Source organism: Poecilia latipinna, unplaced genomic scaffold (assembly GCF_001443285.1).
Source record: "Poecilia latipinna isolate Pla-1442-1.1 unplaced genomic scaffold, P_latipinna-1.0 Scaffold4047, whole genome shotgun sequence".
Taxonomy (NCBI): domain Eukaryota; kingdom Metazoa; phylum Chordata; class Actinopteri; order Cyprinodontiformes; family Poeciliidae; genus Poecilia; species Poecilia latipinna.
The window spans coordinates 7,440-26,687 of NW_015116663.1; the positions used below are offsets into that span (position 1 = coordinate 7,440).

General features: G+C 38.8%; 1 long non-coding RNA gene across 1 annotated transcript; it reads left to right on the forward strand.

The window, feature by feature from the left end:
- The first annotated feature begins 2,196 nt into the window (after window positions 1–2,196).
- Window positions 2,197–18,977, forward strand: LOC106942114 (uncharacterized). Its single transcript, XR_001423548.1, has 3 exons — window positions 2,197–3,158; window positions 16,176–16,182; window positions 18,966–18,977. It is a non-coding gene; the product is annotated as an uncharacterized LOC106942114 (long non-coding RNA).
- The last annotated feature ends 271 nt before the right edge of the window (window positions 18,978–19,248 follow it).

The window sequence follows — 19,248 nt, forward strand, 5'->3', positions numbered from 1 at the left end:
AGATAACTTTATTTATTGTTATTATTAAACTAAAATCTCCAGCATGGGGAAGTGGGCTGAGCTCGACTTTTCTCGACAATATCTATTCCATGTGGACAAAAAAAGCAAAATCATAGCAATCTGTTTACCTTGCATATGAGCAAAGAAGTCCCATTCTTCCGACTCCTCTCCAGTCAGAGTTTGATGTTTCATCACATTCTTCCTTTCCTGAATGTGCAAAACAGGAGGATCAAGGCTGTCAGCTGCACTGATAATGGAACTAAAAGAAAATTAAAGTTAATACAGTTTAAATCAATAAACTCTATACTGAGACAGCAAAATAAACACAGCAAACCCTTCTTTTCTGTGAAAGACGGGAGAGCTACTGGTCTTGATTCACCAAAATTAGACATCGGCTCGGCCTTGTTAGCCAACTTGAATTGCAAATGTCTTATTTACATTTTGTCATTTAGACTTAAAATTAGCATTTCCTCCTATTTATTCTGCCGTCTCGTTCCGATTTTCTTCAAAAAAGGGATTTCATTCAGCTCCCAAAGGAAAACAGTCATTAATTAAATAAGAGAAAATAAGCTGTGCTGCAAGTCTGATGCAATGAATCAGTAATGTCATGGCTGTCATTAAAATGTACCTTGTTCAGAGAAACTGCTGCAAGAGAATATTCACTTTTTCCTGAAAGATGCGATGAACATATGAACCTCTAAATGAACAGCAATGCATAAAGATAAGACTATAAAATAATGTTGCGTTGGGATGCCTTTGACTTCAACATAAGTCATGAAAAATCTACAAAATCGGACTGAAGCATTAATCTGGTCCTTAAATTTCATGCTGCATAAACTTATATTACCAGCGTCTTTAAAACCAGCGAGCCTTTCAGTGCTGTTTACTCTCTTCCCGTGAATTGCTCAATTTGGAGGCTATTGCCAAGTAATAACTTCTATGAGAGATATTCTTAAGTAATGTTTTATCATTGCAGTTTATTCAAACTGCATGCCTCTGCTTGCACTAGGACGTTTAGCGTTTTGAAGTCAAGTTACGTGGAAAAACGTGAAGCGACACCGGAAACTGTAATCTATCTCAAAATAAAAGCTCAGCATTTAATAACAAGGGAAAGCGCCTCTACAAGGCAACTAGTAAAGTAGTTTGTTTTGATGTGGAAAGGAAAGTGCCAACGTCACTATTTTAAAATAAAAAGACAACACAGCTTCCCAAGTGATACAACCATCAGTGCAATGCATTCCCATAATCGAACAAATCTATTGATGTCCACACTGACCTCTTATATTAAATACACACTTTCAGATTTGTAAACATCTATATCAGTTCTTCTCAAAGTTGAGGCTTCATGCTGGACCATAAGGTCCTTGAGATGATTTACTTAGATCAAATTTTAAAATGGGGGAAAAATCTTTCCATAATTCTTGCAAAACCTTAAAACACAGTACAGGGATGTGAGTGGTTGTGCATTGTTACTTTATTGTAAAGCACAATAAACTATATTAATATGACATTATCTTTATAAGTCATAGACTCAAATAATTTATAAAGATTTTATCAGTTGATGTGCAATTATTTCCTGCCAAGATATAGTGTATCCTTTCTCAGGTTCTTTTGGGCATTTATTTGTCATTTCACATTTATTACATTTTATACCATAATACTAAACTGGATGTTCATTGTCCTATGGCTTTTAATAAAGTTGTGTCTTTTTATTATTATTTTTATTCTGGTAAGTTATGTTTCACATAATAGAGGCCGTCAGTTATTTTGCATTGACTAAAGTCATTTCAAGTGATTGTGTTTCTAGCTATTTCATTAGTGTAGATGTGTACCTGATGGTCAAAATGCAGTATTTATCATAAAGTGACTAAGTAATTAATTCATTAATTGGTTAATAAATATGCATTTAGCTTAAAGTAATACGCCTGAATCAGACAGAATGATCGGCCAACACACTGCTGTAGAACCCAAATTTTAAAATACAGCGACCACAAAGGGAAGAATAAGCTTCAACACAGTCGTTTCTGCCATATTATTTTTAGAATATGTCCGGTTAGACATTAGATTACCCTGTTACAACGTCAAATGTTAAAAATGCTAAATTCAGTGGGCATGAAATGAATATTCTGTCAGTCCCTGGAACGTTTAACATTTCCGCGTTTTATTTTGAAGTAGCCAGACGGAAACGGAGCGTCATGTCGCGAGCTTGTGAGTCTTGCTGTTATGGAAACCAGGGTGGGAGGGGCTAACTGATGCCATTCGACTGGAGGTTTGATGCGGAGATGTTGTCCTCGGTGACCAGCTTAAAGCTCCCCGTCCTACGAGCTACTTCAGCATAAAACTTTTTAGTCTCGCTGCAGTGTAGCCTTTTCGCTGACTTGATTTTTGATGAAACCAGACGTTTTCCGTCGCTTCTTGTTTAATTTTCTGTTTAAAACTAGGCCAGGCTAAACCTGTCGCGCTGTAAATCCCCCCACCTCTCTCCTTTTGATTTTTTTTTTCTTCTCTCTACCCAAGACAACAATTCTGGTGTTTAAGGGAGCATTTAGAAGAAAAAACACTCAATTTTCTGGACTTTTTTTTCTTCTCCAGAAGATGCGGAATAGCCAGTAAGGCGACTGAAACTAACCTCTGCAACTATCAGACCCTGCATTGATGTCCCCTGGTTGCGGAGTCGGGCTGCTCGGTCATTGGGCTGAGGGGCAAATTTTTGTGGGGAAGTCGTGTGGAGCACAAAGAGCTTATTAATGCCGACAGTCAAGTTTTTCACCGTGTGTTGACAGAGGGACTGAGGTAGGAGTAGAGTTACAACGCTTTACGACCTACACTGCAACACAAAGTTAGTCAACTTTTCAGCGTGTAGCTCCTAATAAAGTAACTACATCCAGAAAGGGTTTTTAATCAGCTTCATTTGGTCCAGGGTTTATTCTTTTAGCTGCACCGTCTGATGATTTTTTCTAATCAGGAGTCCGATTTAAATGCAGACTGGTTTGCGATCACAGCCGATCTGCCAGTGCCGCTGGGATTTTAACCCACGTCCATTCATTTTTTACCACTCGGCTTCAACACTATGGAGGTGATATTAAGGAAAATGTTGCTGCTGCTGCTGGGGTGCATCTTATTCCTGGACTTGGCTCGACTGGCTGATGCAGAAGAAGGTGAGTCTGTTTTTTTTTAATTATTATTATTATTATTATTATTATTATTATTATTATTATTATTATTATTTATTTTTTTAAATCTGAAGATTATGCGTCATAAAACGATTATGCTGTGTGAAAATCTTAAGTAAAAAATACCGCAATCTCGTAGTATCACCACCAGCACCTACAAATGATATGAGCCAAGTAATCAGCTGCTAAAGGCCCTCCCGACCAGCAGAGGGCGACGAGGAGCGCTTTGTGTATTTATATTACTAGCAAAAAAGTTCGAACACTAAAAAAGCTCTAAAATAAAACCAAGTGTGTGCTTCTTAACACTCTTTTTCTTAAAGTCAAACCGAATCAACAAAGTTTGAGCTGTGCTCATGTTTCTTGCATTATTTGCCAATTTCATAAATTTTTCCTGCTCCTACCCCCGTCCCCCCAAAATACACAGTAAATAAGATTTCTTTGGCAATAAAGCAAATAAGTGAATCAAATTTGGTTGTGTCAGTCATGCCAAAATTTCAAATGTTAACGAAAAAAGATAGAAAACATGATATTCAGTGTATACTTACATTACAATTAGAAATTGCTTAAAAAACCCCAATCAGTTACAAGAAAAAAGGAAGCATAAGGACATATCCAATAATTGGCTAAAAAAAAAGCAGCTCCATTCTCTCTCATAGTAACATGTTAGCAAGTGTTTTTATTTTGGTTTATGTTCTAAATTATGAAATCAAACCATTTATTTTCATCCACTGCATAGCAACAGGTTGGGAAGGGGCAACTCTGTGCTCTGTGCTGCCAACAGCACAGTCCAACAGTCCAACAAGGGAGTTGGTAGAAAGGAAAGGGGTAGACAGGAAATCTTTGTGGTTTTGAAACAGTAAATTAAAGAAAAATAAATAAATAAAATCTCAGTATACCTTGTTACATATAACAGCCCATTCCTGTTTAAAATGCTGCCATTTTATACTGAAAGGTCCAGTAAAGAAAGAGCTGAGGCTACCATAGGATTTATGGGCATGTAGCGGTTACAACGCAAAAGTAATTTACCAAAATCTCAATGTAAAAGGACACAGGTGTGTCATAAATATCTGGCTATAAACTTCACAAGGTGGATTATATGTTTTATACCAGTTAGCACCGAAGCCAGAAATGCTTGGTTTTTTACCCCTTTTTAAATGTAACACAAAGGGCCTTTCTGAGTCCACTTAAACTGGATCCAATTCCACTTCCTGTGGGAATATTAACCAGTCATACCCTAAAATCAATACTAAAACATTCAGGGGCAAATATTGGCCTGGTGAGATGTTTATTGGGCCAGTGCAGAGTGCTGCGGCAAGCAGTAAAACATCCAACCCTCTGTATCAAATGTGCAGTTTGCCTTGTAATTTATATTCATTTCTTGAAAGCTGCCTTGACATTAACAGAGAAATTGTCTCGGATCAGTTTCGTGAAGCATTTCTAATTACACTGGAGGAAATAAAATTTTCGGTTGGTCTGGGGTATACGCGGAGGTGCAGTCATGTTGGTGGCCGTTATCGGATAATTTGCCTAGCATGAGAGTGGATAGGTGAGTACCTGTAACGGACATCAAGACTGGTGGGATCATGCTTTGTGTCGAATGCTATCGTATGAGCCTGAGAGTAAACCGTTTGGCATAGTCTCAGGAATCAATTTTTATCTGCCGTTTGGTTTTGCTTCGTTTTGTTAATAGCTCAGTTTCTCCACATCTGTGCGTTGGAGTGAGTAGAAACCTGCCTGGAGTCTGTTAAGGATGCAGCAGGATCACCTGTCTGCGAAAACCTTTGATATGAAATGATCTTTTGGAAATAATAGGTCTGTGTTTACTGCAGATCAGATAACCACTGCTGGGGTTTTTTTTTTGTAGCTGCAGTGTTTTTTCTTTTTTTATAGAAAACCTACTGCTGTGTGAGCTACTTATGGTTCTTCACATGGGAATTCCAGTTTATAATTTTGTTTTTGTCTTGTGTGTAGATTTTCATCCCCATTGCTTAGGTTGTAGAAGACGTAACATGATCAGCCTTAGATGTTACCTATAGCATACATTTCTGTGGTGATTTCCCTCCTCAAGGAAGCTTTTTCATTTGCTGAAAAAAAAAGAAACATTTTCCATGAAAACAATGAATGTTCAACCCTTCCACTCAAAAAGTTACTGTAAACAGGAACACAGTGAACATGCATGACTTCACATCTTGTGTGGCAGGAACACAAATCTGTCAGCTGCGTCTGGTTAGGAGGATTCAGACCTTTCCTCTTTCTCAGACTCGCATTTTGTTTTTTTTCTGCTGCTGTGCGCTGTATAAACAGGCAGCACATGAGGCATTACCACTGGCTTCATTAAGTGTGTCTTTTAGGATGTGTGCATACACACCCACGAGAGAAGCGAGTTAAATTACCGAGGCTGAATTCTTGCGGGGAAGACTTGTTGACTTTGTAGTCCTAGAGAGAAGCTCGGGATTTTCCCAGACACTTAATTTTGGTTAGTTTTCTTAAATCTGGAATACAGGTTGTTAGGGGGGCTTCTTCTAAAGCTGGAGCTGGAGGCTCTGCAACTTCAGATCAGAGTTGTAGCTTTGAGGTTTTGTTCATTTGGTGTGAGACAAAAATGCTTAACCTGAGGCATTTGTGTGAATTCTTTGTCAGATACTAGAGATGAGAAATTTACAAGCCGTAGGCTTAAATTGATTTTAGCCTATTTGTATTTCTTCAAAAGTAACAAACAATAACTATTTGTACTTGTTGCATAAATTTGAAATTGAGTGGCTTAAACAATAAAATGTTTCTAGTTAAATTAAACTGCCAAAAGTTAAAAAAAAAAAAATATCTTCCTGCATTAATTAAAGCCCAAAAATACAGTATTTTTGTCAAAGAAGATGGTTTTCTGCTCGCTTTTTGGAGTTTGTTTGCCATCATCTGGAAGCAGAAAGATACAAAAATATTTTTAAGTAATGCCTGGGGGTTTTTTTTACTGCTTATTATATGTGTTTGTTTTGTTTTTTGTTCTGTTGTTGTGCTCCCACCAGCTGAAAGCACCTCATCCGATTCCGAGCCAATTTCTCGCTGCATCTCTAAAGAATACGAGCTGTTAGAAAATCACAAATTGTCCCAGCTAATCTATTTCCCCCTTTCTTTCAACGATCATAAGCCGGTTGTTCCTAACAGGTGCAGCCTTAAGTGGAAAACAGGGATTTAGATGGCAGCCAAGGAGTCGGAGCACCTAGTCGACTGACTCCAGAACATCTGCGTTTTGCCAAGTGTGAACAAGATGTCTGGTTTTCGTGTCTTGGTCCGCGTCCCACTCCTCAGTCGGCGCACTCAGGATCACTCTCCCCCCACTTGTTCTCCACCTATTAGGGAATTCTGTAATGAACTGATGGGAGGGCAGATGAAGCTCTCAGCTGCCAAATCTCTCCTCCTTTTCCAACTAAAGGATAAATTAGTCACTTACACACACCGCTTGCTTGTTCATTGCTTGGATCTCTCACGCTTCTGTCTCTATGAAGATTAAAACACAGACCTCTTGATCAGATAATTACTTTGGCTGGAAATTAATAAGGCGCTTTGGGTGGAAAATTGTATCGGGTCCACACATTTCACCATCGCGCGCGCACACACTTGAAAACCAGACTTTTCTCTGCTTCACTGTGCATATAAAAAATGTATAATGCAAAGAATACTATAACCAGCACATTGAAGTAAAACTGCATATTCTTTTTAACCACCATTAATAATTTGTGCCACTAATGTAGACTTACTACAATTTTAAATAATGTTTGACTTTATGGATGTTGGCTCTAAAGATCAAACTTAACCTAAAGACCTCATCTTGTGAGTTTCATCTCGTTCATGCAGTTTTTCAGAATGCAGCCAGTGGCACAAGCACTGCAGTCTCTCCCAACTATTCAGACTTTTACGACACCAGCACTGTCATCAAAAGTAATCTGTGCTATCAAATTCACGTGGCTCCAAGTTGCTTTTGTGAGCCCATGTCAAATCGGTCATTTGCTTAGCTGTCTGGGTGTAACAGGTTCGTAGAAAGCCGTGCCTCTCTGCAGTTTGTGCATTTATTCAGAGCAGATTTTATCTAAACAACCAGAAAATCAGGGGGAAAAAAACAAAATGCAAATGATTGTTTTCTATTCTCTACCTCACTGCTGCAGTTCTCCTGTGGGGTGCCATTAAACTATAATTAAGTAATTAAAGAGCTCTTTCATCTGCAAACAAATGAAAACAATTTGGACAGCGTCGTGGAATAATGGCATTGTGGCATTTTTTTCTCTAATAGCTTTAACTTTTTCTTCTCGTTCTTACGGAAAAGTTAAACTGATAAGAAACACAAGACTTTGTTTTCTTTTCCGAACACTTTTGAAACTATATTTGCTGAACATGTGGATACAAGCCTACAACTTATCTTTGCATTCAGAAAAAAAACAACAACAAACGAAATCTAAAAAATGTCATTGTGCTCCTTACAATTAACTATTAAATTATTTATTTTCTATTATTTATCACTTATCTGTTTTATTAATAAATGTTTAACACACTTGATTTTAGATATTCTGCTGTTAGTGTAGAATAATCTGCTCTAGTTTGAAGTGGCTAGGTATTTTAGTTTTTAAGCAAGAGCAGGTAAAAAACAAAAAAATGTTGGAATCGCCCTTTAACCATTTCCTAAATTGGAAACTGCAATCAGAAGCCAACTTCGTCTTTGTTGAAGGTTGTCTGTAATGTGGTGGCAGCTAATGTCGCATCAACCCTGGATAATGTCTGGTTAAGAGCAGTGTGTCGGGTCAGAGCCTCTGTGATTTTTACTGCCTCTTGTTTTCTTTAGAGTTTCATTCAAAGTTGGATGTTGCCGTTTCCCGCTCCAGTGAGAAAACTGCTTGAACTCGACGTCATGTTGGGTTTTTTTTAGACGTGCTATCCAATTACTTATATTGGAAGTGAATGGTTTTGTCTTTTCTCTTGTCAATTTTGCTGAACATAATTTGCAGTTATACCTCCATACCACCAACATGGCTCCTCCTCTACTAGCCGTCACGCTGCCGCTAAGCGGTTTGTTCATCTCAGTTGCCGTACGTCGTCGTGTTCTTCGTTTTATTTGGCTCCTATTCAGTTTATGCTGGGTTAGAGACAAAATAATACTGTTTGCTAGAGGGGAAACGACACCAACATCATTCCAGCATCGGGTTCTGTAGTATCAGAGAACTTTTCTGAATACTAGTACACACATCGTACTGTTACCAGCATCGATGCATCCTAATAATAGTCAAAAGAAGAGGAAAAATTAGTTGCTTTTCTGTTTTTATAAATAAAAGCAAATAAATCATTTTAGTTGTGCTATTTTTTGCAGTAACCATTGTATTTTGCTCAAGGTTCTTTATCACTTTATCAATGTCCACCTGTAAGTCTGGCGTTTTAGTGTTTGTACTTCTGAATGCAAATCCTTTCTTTACACATCGATAGCTTGGATTATGCCCTGCAGCTGCTAAACCCATCAGTCTTCAGGTCATCTTTTTATTTTCTATGCAAGGAGAGAGTTGCAGCTGCCAGCAAAATTTGTTTAGCTAAGACCCGTCACGACGCAGTGATGAGAGACATCCGCAGCATTTTTTAAGATGCTGCTGATGGATGGATGGAGAGGTGAAATGTCATCCTGTTACATTTACTCTTTGCACAGCTGTAGCGCTCTGCTCCACATTACTCTTACTTAGACCAAAGCAGCCACACGCACAAAGGAGGTGGCATTAACACGTTTTGTTTGGCTCCTGAAAAGGCGCATGTGCAGTCTCATTGTGAACAATGAGCTCACAGAGCTCTCAACTGGTGGACTAAAGGGAAACCAAGACATAGGTTTCATACATAAATTTACCAAATTGTGTTTTGGTATGTTAACACATTGTTAATGGACAGCTTTTAATGACCCATAAGGCTTATTGTTCATAAAGAATTTAGTGCTTTTTGCCTACATTTTTGCTAGAGATGGATCAAACAGGCCCCGACTGGCCAACACAGATTTCTGGATTGGCTGAATCTTGTTTTCGTTGCTGAATAGCATCTAGGCTTAATTCAGTTTTAATTCAACAATTACATTAAAAACTCACTAAAAGAAACTGTTTCACAGGTTCTTTGACAATTGTAGCAGTTTAAAAATCAAACAGAGAAGGAAGGGATTTCAATATTATCCTCATTTATGCATGGAAGCGCGTGTCTTTATCAGAATCCCTTTCTAAGATCAGACATGGAAGAAGTTTAGAGTTTTATTCCCTATTATTTTAATATCAATTCCGTAGGAAGTTCAAAAGTGAGAAATTCTATAAACTGTACATGTACTGCTAAAATTTCAAAACATTAAGTACTAAGCCCAACTCTGCAAAATGTTTTTTTATTTATTTTTTTATTTTTTTACCTCAAACCAAAAGCAAAGAGAAATCCGCAGGCAACTGGATTTCTGCATTTCTGCAACTGGATAACTGCATTCACCACGTTTTTCCTATCAGTGAACAGACCAGGCAGAAGTAATACCAGGTCAGGCTGATATTAACAGTCTTTGGCGTAAAATAAGAATATAGTTATACACAATACATTCATGTTCGACAAGTTAGAGTATGTGATCCATTGAGTCCAATGTATCTCTTTAAAAGTACCTAACAAACTTAATGCATGTATTAAACATACTTTTGTGAAGCCAACTTTTCTGCTTTAAAAGGTTTTTTTTGTTGGTCTGGTGTATTATGTTAATCTTGAATGTCATATTTTCATTAGCTTTAAGCAAACAATTATCATAACTAACATAAATTAATGTTTGAAAACATAAGTCTTGGTGGTTTTAATATATTTAATGTGTTTCACCATATGAAGTGAGCTACTGAAATAAGTTTTCAGTACTATTTAGATTTATTAAATATGACTGCCGTATGGCGTGACGTTGCCTCTGCTTCTAATTAGAAATAATCATTAATGATCTCGTCTGGTGGGAACATTTGGAAGAACTATTTTGTGAAGGACAAAAAACCAAAAGTGGTGGGTTCTTTGCAGATTCTAACTTTTAAAGAGGAATCAGTGTTTGCCAAAATCATTTTGGATCAAGTCGAGCAGAGATCCATCACAAAACTCTAATTAGACCGTCTCTTGTTGCAACGTGTCTTCATGCTCGCAGTGGCTTCTTGACAGATATTGTTTTTGAATTTCACTGAACCAACATGCCATAGCTTGATTTTTTTATTCAGCATCTGCTTGCTCGTAAATTCATCCTGAGAAAGTATCTGGTTTCCCTTGGCGCTCCAGAAACCGTTCCAAATGTGCCTGGTGTAAGCAGGGAAATGCGCAGCTTAATGCCAGCTCCAGTAAAATGCCGTAACGCAACAAAGACCCGATGCACTGGAGGAGCGCTCCAGATGGAAACCGTGCAGGGCGAGCGTGAACGTGACAGTTTTAGGTGAGGTTTATCATCTAAATCCGGATTCGCAGATGTTGTTTCTCAACATCACTCTTCCGTTTATCTTTTCACCTCCCGACACCGTCGTCACGCGGCCAACACGAAGACGCTACGCTGCTGATCGGTGCAAACTAAACCTCAGCGCCACAGATGCAGAAAAGAGAGCTTTTATCTAAAGGGCCTTACTTTAGCCTCAATCCTTTCTTTCACAGACGTGTACCCCTTTTCATTTGCTACTCTTTCCACGTCCTTGGTCTCCTTGATGTTTGACTGGTGCTATTCTGTTTTCTCTTGCTGACTGTCTCCCCTACCATGGAAATGTGGATCGTTTCCCAGAAATCCTTTTAAATGGAACCGATTTTTATAAGAAAGGGATTTGCATTTAAAGCCCCCCCCCCCCCCCCCCTCTCTCCCACTTCTGAAAGCCTGTAGCCCTATCATCCTCAGCACCTCAATCCGATGATTAGCTTCCTCAAGAGTTAAACAGGCATCCGAGTGCCACAAGTACTCTCAGCCCGTGTCTCTCTCTCCCTCTCTCTCCCCCTCTGAGAGGGGATGCATGTGGCAGCTGGGAGTTGCAGGTGGATGATAGCTCGACTTGGTGAGAGGATACACCCCGAGCCCATACATTCATGTCAGGCACTCACTTTGGAGAGCCAGTCTGTCTTCCACCCACACGCTCCTCTCTGAGAGCGGGACACAATGGGGACAGGCTGCAGTGGTGAGGGAATGAGGCCACAGCCTATCAGCCATAAGCACCAAGGAGAATGGCACTTTCAGAGGGTTTGGGGAGGGAGCGAGGGGGTCCTCTTTGAAGTGAGTCAAGGAGAAACGGGGAGACCGGCACGAGTGAATGAAATGGGCAGAGGGTGCGAAGGTTGCACGCATGTGCACATCAGCACGCAGATTAACGAGCGAAACGTGCATGCCGTCGATTTGCAGTCTTTAGAAGGGCGCACTGTGAGCCAGATAGATGAGCCACAATGTAATAAAGGGGCTAAAAAGGCCTTTAATTAGGAGACAACAACAGAGAGGAATGCATTTATCTCAGGTCCATCTTCCTCATTTATCTTCCACACACATCGCTGCTGTTATCAGAGGCACGCCGAACATTGTGTTGGGGTGGGGGGGTGGGTGAAACGCCCTTTGTGAGTTTTTTCCTTTTTTTTCCCCTGTTAGCTATTGTTGTGGTATGCCTGATGATTTCTATTTGTTGCTACATTCAAAAATAAAATGAAATCCGCACAAACGACGAGGCTGGTGTGCGAGGCTTTATTCAAAAAAAAAAAAAAAATTCTCTCAGCTGGAAGTGTTCGCCATCAGCAGGCTTGATTTGGGGTCTGGGAATATTTTTTCCTCCACGCGTCATCAGCTGACCTACATCTCGCTTTTGATATGGCCGTTTTTATGTTAAAACTGCAATTCATTCGGTTTCAACATCAGTCTGGAGAATCCGTGCATATTTGCATCTCCTCTCACCTTGAGGATGTCTCCCAGGGCCTGCGTTCACACACCGGTCTGAGCCACGCGGGCTCGGCTATAAACGGCATGACAGAGACATTCCCGAGCGCCGACTGCCTTCCTGCAGCTTGCACACAGCTAAGAGCTCCAAAATGGAGCGGGCCACTTCAATTAAAGCAGCATTAAACACCTTCTTTTTGGCAGCTTGCTGTATATTGCTCTCCTTTTTTCTTTCCACCAAGCCTTTTAGATCACCAAGAGATTGCTATCTAAAGTCAACCACTTCCTTTTCATTCTAAGATTGGACAAAGTGAGATGCAGACATTCAAACCATTTGTGAACTACTAAATCCAACCACCCGCTGAAAAGCAAATACGTCGGGGCTCTGAAGGCAAAATTATGCTCTTTGTTCTCTTGCAGGCGGCTTCACATCCGACAATGAGTTTATCTATATTCTAGATATATCGGTCACCGCCACACAGACACGCAATTGCAGGATTGTAGAAGCAACGCGTGGACCGATGAGGAGAATTAGCTCTCAGCGTGTATGTTGTCTGTTGAATATAAAGCAGTGTGCTGCCACAGAAAAAAGCAGGGGAAATTCTTGCACAGAGTCGGTCCTCTCGTGTCTTTACTTAGATGTGTCAATCCTTAGATGGTTTATTTAGCTGGAGTCTGCACCGACTTCAAGCCGTCCACCTCCCACTGCAGATTAGTCACTGAAAGCTCTGGGTGTGTGTTTTCATTTGCTTTTGTACCCCAGAGTAAATTGCAGATCGGAAGTGCATAAGCATGACTGTTGCTTCGTATGTTCGGGAGTCAATGTGAGTTTGTGTGATGCTGCGGTGCCTTTTTTTTGATTTTGTTGGATTTTATTTCATAAACCAACACAACATCGCGCGGGAATGTAAGGTGGAAGGAAAAGCTTGCACCACTTTTTACAAAATAAAAATGAGAAAACTGGGTCATGCATTTGTTTTCTTCGCCTTTTACACAGATTCCTTTTAATAGCATCCAGCTAAATCAATTACCTTCAGAATGCGATTTATTGCTGCTGAACGAAAACTGTGGGAGGTAACGTTTGCATTCTGCCAGAAGGCGTACAGAGGCCACAGCAAACATGTGGCAGACATCACTCTGAACTAATAACTGTCTTACTGAAAAATGGTGGTGGCAGTATCATGCTGTGCAGATGTTTCTCTTAGGGTCAGGGAAGCTGGTCAGAGTTGATGGGAATGTGGGTAGAGTAAATGGAGCCCAGTCCTAGAAGGAAACCTGTCGAGACTGCAACAGCCAGAACTATAACTGATGGTGTGTCGCATTAAGTTTTAATAAAATTAATTGAAGTTTGTGCTTGTATTGTGACGAAATGTGGAAAAAAAACGCATATTGTGCAAGGCACTGCATGCATTTTCTAACAGGACAATTTTTAAATGGCCACGTCTCGCTTTTTATTCTGTCAACATTTTCCATTGTAAATTCTAATTGAGCCATAGTTTAGCTGGCCAGGTGTCTGTTCTAATTATTAAAAGACCCAGGGAAGACAAGGTTGGAAGAATTTCCTGCTGGGTAGGAAGATCATCCCAGATTTTAGCACTGTGTGACTCCAAAGTGTTTGCTCGGCAGGGGGTCCGGTTTTATGACTAACCCAGACCTCAACCTTCCTGATGGAAGAAGACAAGTGGATAAATATCCTCTTCAGACTGAGAAAGTGTCTGAAAACAGGCGCATAACCTGCATTTTCTTTTATTGCCTCTGCCTTCAAGCTTTCTGTAAAGAAGGATGACTTAACTTTGGCTTTTCCAGTTTATAGAGTGCCTCAATGATCTTTGATTGCTCCGAGGTATAGAAGATAGTGAAATGTTCTTATTAAGACATCAAATTTGTTTTGAGAGGATTTGGCACTGAAGAAAGACGAAGCCAATGCAATTACTGATGATTTCTGTCCTGGCATACGTGTTAAATCTCTCCAGGACGGTTTAATTTTCTGTCATGTAACAATGTTGTGTGGATGATAAATCGATGAGTTGAGCTCATGAACAGCGTTTAGAGATGCTGTTGTTTAGCAAACTGGGATTTAAGTGTACAGAAGAGAGGGGGACACGACTGGCCTTTAAAACTGTTCACTAATAGATTTGTTTTTACATGTTGAGATGTCAAGGTCTAAGAAAATAATGTATACTTTCATATGAGAAGAAAACACCAAGTTTCTTATTTTTAAAAGTGAGACATCCGTCATTGCTTGTGTTTTCTGTTCAATAAAATAATTAGTTGGAACAAGGTAACGCCTGGATTCATTTTGGTTTGAAAAATATGTTTAATGTCATGTTTAAAAAAACATTAAAGAAAGCACAGTCCCCATAGAGCCACATTTATACTATTGTGGCATATCTTTATGTTTATTCAGCACAGTTTGTTAATTTAATTTGAAAAGTTGAAAACATGGCTCCTGCTAATTTTCTTTTCTGACAAGAAATTACATTTTTGACCAATATGCTTGTTTATTCACCAAACACAGATTAGAGTACACGTCTATGTAGTTTCTGATTAACTTAATTAAAAGGTAATGAACATTTTGAAACTGAATTGTATATTATGTATGGAAAAGTCTTGAATGTCAAACTTTCTTATTAAATTTCTGAATCACTAAATAACCTACTTACATAATTACTGCAAAGTAGCTTCCCTCCCACCCCCAGTTTCCAGCTCTATAACAAAATGTTAAACTTGTTGACACCAGCAACATTTCTCACAACCTGAGTGCACAGAAACATTGTGTAGAGAGCCAATGCTTTCAGACATTGAGTTAAAGCACAAAATATAAACTCAGCATAGGAAACACAAACTTTTTCTCCATTGTTTAACATTAAATCAGAATAAACTTTTCTTGTTTTAGGCCAGTTACCATAGTTTAAATATGCTAAATGCCAGAATAACTATGATTTATAAAATGCATTTCTTCTAATTCAGCATTGTGGCTTTAATCAATTTTGCCCAAGTGTTTTTGGGATGAGTGTTTTTGGTAAACTGTGTCAACCCCAGAATAATTCCTGAACAAAACCTAATGATTTTCTGGAGACGCTGGAGCTGCTAAGAGAGTCCTGAACCCCCTGGGCTGAAATGCCACTGAGCGTGGAAGAAGCCAATCTCAACAGCAAAATAAAAAGCTAGATCACAGTTTGCAAAGGCACTCAGGGATACGTCCACAATGTTTGGCCTAATTCAGAGCTGAGAAGGTGTGTGCCAACAAAGCGGCCTAAATAAACTAACCCAGTTGCACCAGTTTTGCACCAGTTCGAGCTGCTGTGAGAAGCTTGTGGAGAGAAATCCAGAATGTTTGAACTAACTCATACGATTTGAAAGGGATTTCCACCAAATACCAAAAGATTTTATGTGAAATTTTGAATTTGAAGAAAGTAGAAAAATAATATTTTATTATTCTACCATTTAGCAAATAGACAAAACCCTTACTGACCTAACACAGGAAGAGATTAGTCTGATTTAAAGTCAGACAGTGAAGTAACAGTGGTGTAAAATATTTAGATTTCTATTTTTTGTTAGCTGTAGATGTCTTCAAACAATGTTTCTGAGAAGCAAGCAGCCTTAGTTCAGATATCAGCTATACATTATTTAGGTGTCCTGTTGCCACACTGAAACCCAAGAAAATTGCACTTTTCTTTAGAGTCGTTCTTATAAGACTACATGAATTAGGACAGTGACATTTTGATAACTAATGGTTGCAGATTCATCTTTCAACAGACTATTTAAAGCAAATTTAGAGATTTAGACTAAAAATATAAATGTTTCAGAAATGAGTATGTTGGATTATAATTAAGCGGATTTTATTTTTCTGGTGTGGTTTTGTTTTGAAATAAGTTTTTATAATTCAAAAGAGTAGGTAGCTGTATGAAATGATGCTAACATTTACACTTCAATTTAACTCTGCAGTTTGCTACATGCTGCCTTTAACACTTAACATTTTTAGAATGTAAAAAATCTTTTTGGCAAATGAGGTTCCTTGTTTTGTTTCTCAAATATGTTTTGTTTATTCATTATCTAAATTAAGTCGGAAAACAGCCTCCGAAGTTAAGTAGTGTTGAAGCCAGAGGTGCTGTAAACTCCAGCCACATATGATTTTTTATAACATGTGGCAGGGTTTCCCACAGTGTATTATACTTATTTACTTACGCGTAAGTATTTACTTACGCCCCCACCAGGCTAAGCTATGCTTTTTTATTTTATTTTATTTTTTTTATTATTGCCTTTTTTTAAGACTTTATAGCTGCTGTTTAGGTATTAATCTAAACAGTAACGCATCAGGTGAAATTTTCAAACTTCCTGCCAACTTTAAACATTTTAACATGACTGTCTTTGCGCCCCGAGCTTGCCCTGAGCAAGTTTTCTGGGGGAAACCCTGTACGGGATTAGTTTAGAGCTTTTGGTGGTTTGTACAGGAACTTACTTAATTAGTTGCATTTTGCACTGTACCACTGTTTTCTGACTTTCTGCAGGGGTGTTGATAAGTTGGGCGTGTCATTCAGAGATGTTGTGTGTAAATATTCTCTCAAACGTTGCCTGACTCTGGTTCTGTTCCCAACAAGCTTGTTCCAGTCCTACGCTGGTGCTGCTATAACTCGCTTAGAACAAGTTCTTTCTGTTTCTTCCACTACAAACACTGGGTCTGAAATGAGTGTTTTAGTCAGTAGACCAACCACTAATTCAGGTGTTGTGAGCATCATCTTTAAAACTCTTGAGTTAGATTTACTTCTAATCCACTCTATATGGGACAACAATAGTTAAAACATTGAGCTTTAACTTAATAATAGAAGAAGACGAGCTTGATGTCTCTTCTTCTGCTGTTTCTGTTCATGCTGCCTGTGATGTGAAATAAAGCAGAGTGCTGTTTGAATCTTAAAGTGTCTTTGCGACCCTGGTCATAAACACTATTGGGTCCCTTCATACCACAAAGTGATGTTAATTAAACATGCGAGACGTGTGTGTGTGTGTGTGTGTGTGTGTGTGTGTGTGTGTATAGATCCCATTTGCATTGCTATCAGACATGCAGGTTTGGATGGAGCGTTCCCAAATACCAACTTTGATTTAAAACAGCCTTCATAAATGAAGTTGACAACACTATGGCGTCTGTTAACAGGCATGATGAGACGAATACCTTCACTCTGATCCTCTCCAGAAATCATCCCAGGGAGGATCAAGCAGTTACTCAAGGAGACGTTTTTAGTGACGTAATGATGAGACCCAGAGCTAGCTTTAAAACCAGACCGGCCAGATCAGACCTTGTTTTTATAGAACCAGTTTAGAGCTTTGACCTGCCCTGGTCCTTGGAAATTGCTTGAGTGAAACCTTACCTTTGGGGGATTACAGGACACATTTGAAGAACTTCTGCTATGCGAGGAGACGAAAGAGTCATCGGAGTTAAAATGCCAGCATCGCACTTTGTGTGTGAGATTGCTTGAAATTGTGACTAAAGCAATTGCAAGGAACGTTTATATTTTAAACTTGATGTGACAAGAGCCTTGAGGAACAGAAACGGGAAGTGATATGTTTTGTGTTACTGTTACTCCCAGCCTTTCTGTAACTTTCTGAAAGTCTTGCTCTTTCTTTCACAGCTACAAACTAGAGTTTTACTGTTGCCATGACCTTGTAGCACAGGTGTAACGCAATCACTGATCAGAAAAAAAGATTAAATTGTTGAATTTTCAACCTGCTGGTTGCCCATCATTGAAAGCCAACCTGAAAATCATCCAATTCCTTCATCTGCTAACTAACCCTTACCTGTTAGTTACAGTCACTTTTTTGCCCCCTAACAAACAAAAAATAAAAACTGAAAAAGGAATTGGTAATTTTATAAAACTTTCTTATTGTGTTATTTCTTGTTGAATTGAGTTTTTAAGCTACATTGGATTTTAAAATCGGTACTTTTGGGCAAACCACTGGGCAGATTGGACACCGATTCATTTCACACCAGGACATTAAATTAGTCAATATCCCAAGAGAGCTCTCTGCTTATCTGGTAGTGTATTTTGAATGTGAATTTAAAAAGTAATTGTAGAAAATCTAAATTAATTTAAAAAGTAAAATTGAAATTCAGTTGTTTTTCACATCTTAGGATTTTGTATCCATGAGCTGTTGCAGCCTGCAGGCATGTCCTCAAGAAGGCCCTGAGTTCAGTTTAGCTGCTTTTGAAGAAGAGTTGACAAAGGGATTTCATAATTGAAAGCAGCAGGAACTAAATTCTCTCAGTAGCCGATCAATATTCCAAAGAAGCACAAATTCACTGTAAGGCAAATTCATTTAACTAATCACGATGTAGGAGACAGATACTGTGGGTTTAAAGCCCAAAAGTTAAATTCCTGATTCATCTAAAAAGATGAACATTTCATTCTCTAATTATTTCCTTTCTGCTTATAATACATTTTTGCTTTTGCTTTTCCATGATGCACAAATGCGGTTCAGCAGACACCACAGGTCAAAACTCATTATTGGTCGCGGCAATATAAATCGGCAGGGAACCAAGTTGAAGTCTCATAAGGAGACTTGAAGCCTCTTAACCTTAATTTCTCGTTTTATGGCAAGGTCAAAACTTTTTATATGTCTGTAATAAGAAGCTGATATTCACTTTGGTCCGATGTGACTTGAATAATGCAGCAGCTTTCCCCTCCAGTTTTCCACTGTTAATTAAAAGGCAATGTAAATACATCGTGGATGGCTCTAGCATTTATTCATCTCAAATTGTTTTGTGTGCCAATACCTCAGACAATCTATTAGTAAATCTTTGCTTGTCATTATGGGAAATTAAAACATTTTTAGGAAAAAAATAAACCCGAATGAAAGCTGTTTTGCTGGGATTTTTCTCTGTAGCTGTGAAAGATGAAAAGGATGAACTACCATAAGTTCTCCTGGTTGAGACCTTTTAAAGAAAATTTACTTTGTACTATAAATACCTAACATTATCAAAACATGTGTTACCCAGAACATTTTTTCTGGAATCTTCTTGTTTTATGTTCTTTCTGGTTTTGGCCACTTCAGAACTTGTGAAGCTACTCCTTTGAGATCTTGACCATGTTTTTTGAGTCGTTGTCCTGCTGAAGAATGAACCGTCACCCCGGTCTGAAGTCAGAGGACTGAGGAGCAAGTTTTCATCCAGGATGTTTCTGTTCA